Source organism: Mastomys coucha, unplaced genomic scaffold, assembly GCF_008632895.1.
Source record: "Mastomys coucha isolate ucsf_1 unplaced genomic scaffold, UCSF_Mcou_1 pScaffold14, whole genome shotgun sequence".
In the NCBI taxonomy this organism is placed as follows: domain Eukaryota; kingdom Metazoa; phylum Chordata; class Mammalia; order Rodentia; family Muridae; genus Mastomys; species Mastomys coucha.
The window spans coordinates 99,428,177-99,430,385 of record NW_022196896.1 but is presented as its reverse complement, the minus strand read 5'-3'; the positions used below and the strand labels follow the sequence as shown (position 1 = coordinate 99,430,385).

The 2,209-nt window shown below is 43.9% G+C and overlaps 1 long non-coding RNA gene across 1 annotated transcript in view; it reads right to left on the bottom strand.

Moving 5' to 3' along the window:
• Window positions 1-1,445, bottom strand: part of LOC116089223 — a 3,113-nt gene extending 1,668 nt beyond the window's left edge. Inside the window, exon 1 of the long non-coding RNA XR_004118223.1 lies at window positions 1,138-1,445. This is a non-coding gene — a long non-coding RNA (uncharacterized LOC116089223). The remainder of the gene's footprint in view (window positions 1-1,137) is intronic.
• Between the last annotated feature and the right edge of the window lie 764 nt (window positions 1,446-2,209).

Sequence of the window (2,209 nt, the reverse complement as noted above, 5' to 3'; positions counted from 1 at the left end):
GAGAGAGAGAGAGAGAGAATAAGAATGAGCTGGCACAGAGTTAGGTAAGAAGCATATCATGAAATTATCAATGACTAAGGTCAAAAGAATTATGATATTTCTTGGTAACTTGTTTGAGGATAAATGTATCTTAGAATTTATCTCTTCTATAACTTAAGAAGGCAGCCAGATATTGTTCTCAGACAAACTGAGATGGAGGCAAGGATTTTGCTTTATCACCAATCATTTTGTGACAAAGTGTATGTATGGGACCACCTTAGTATGTAATACTGTAACAAAATTACTTATCTGTAATACTGTAACAAAATATGGCTGGTAATCTATAAAGAATAGCATTTTGTGACTCCTAATGATATTCTGCTAGACCTGTGGAATTAGTGTCTTTATTCAGCCACCATCAGAGAGGTTTCCTCCTGCAGCAGATGGAAACAAAGACAGAGACCCCCACAAGATAGTATATAAAGACAGACTGACAGACCGACAGACAGCTTTTTTTTTTTCCCCGAAACAAGGTTTCTCTGCATAGCCCTGGCTGTCCTGGAACTCACTCTGTAGACCAGGCTGGCCTTGAACTCAGAAATCCGCCTGCCTCTGCCTCCCAAGTGCTGGGATTAAAGGCGTGCGCCGCCACTGCCCAAAGGACAGACAGCTTGAACATGCAGCTCTAAACAAGATGTCTCCATCAAATTCCTTGGTGGGGTTCAGGGAACCCTTCAGAAGAGTTTGCAGAGGGGATTGGGGATAGAAAGAAGAGAGGACATCGGAGAACAAGACCCTTTAATACAACTGAGCAAATCTAACACAGACTCACAGAGACTTAAGCAGCAAGCACAGCACATGCGCAGGTCTGCACCAGGTCCTCTGAATATATACCATAGCTGTCAGTTTAGTACTCTTACCGGACTCCTGAATATGTAGATAAATGGGTCTCTGATTCTTGGGCAGTCTTTTGAGGTTGTTTTATTTTTCTGTTGGCTTGGCTTGTCTGAATTCGATGTGATGTTTGTTTGTTTTATCTTTATCTCATTATATTTTATTTTGCTATGTTAAAGAAGAGTTAGTTAGGTTAGAGTTAGAGTTAGGTTAGGTCTGCAGTTAGGTTAGAGGAAAACAATAAGAATAAGAATACAATTTTACCTCTGGCAGTGCTGGAGGCTGGAAAGTGTCTGTAGATCAGAGGCCAGCAGTTTGGTTGTCTGGGAAGGCTTTCTTCTTTCAGTAGTGTAGGAAAGGATAGGATCGATTAGGCCAAGATAGGTCTTTGTTGATGCTGCCTTAGTCCTATATCCTCCAGAGGGAACAAACACTGTGTTCTTGAATGGCAGGAAGGCAAGTGGGAGGAGCACTGCATGAAGCTTCTTTTGTAAGTGTGCTATTAAAAGGGGAATACAAATGTCTTGCTGCTTGAGTGATACATTTTTCTACAGACTGCAGATGAATTTCTTCGCGATAACCTAGGCTAGACAAAGTTAGATACAGGATTGTGTTAGAGCCACTGGAGAGAAAGCTTTCCTTCGCTCAGATGCAAGTAAAGAGCAGGCTGAGCAAAAGGGCTTTAAAGCTAAACCTCATCCAGCCCAATGTAGGATAGGGTAGGGTAGGGGGTAAGGCAGGGTCAGGTAGGGTAGGGTATGGTAGGGTAGAGTAGGGAAGGGTAGGGTAGGGAAGGGTATGGACGGATAGAGTAGGATAGTATAGGTAGGGTGGGGTAGGGTAGGTTTGGGTAGGCTTCGCTAGGGTAGGACAGAGTAGAATAGGATAGGATAAGACTGTCTTCACATGGACTCAGCAAAGACATGGAAGGTCATGGCAACCTCTAGACACATATAACCTCCAGGTCCCTGGGGCAGAAAAAGGAGATCTGAATTCTAAGTGTGGTGGATTCCTCTGTTAAACTGGACATTTTCTGGTGTCCAGAAAGCAGATACAGTTTATCTGAGATCAGGTAACTTCTTGGTAGGTACTCCTAGCCGCACTCGCTCCCCATCTGCCAGTAGCTATTGGATGTGCCATGCTCTGGCCCAGAGGCTGCAATTTTTAGGCTCCTGGTAATGGGCTTACTTCTTTGCCTGACAGGCTGTGATAACCCGATTCCTACCGAGCGCACAGAATCAGCAAAGCTGTACATTCCTTTCTCTCCAAGCCTTGCTTCCCATTCCTAAGGTAGGGGATGGGGAGACAAAAGCACAGATGATGGATGGTTTTGATT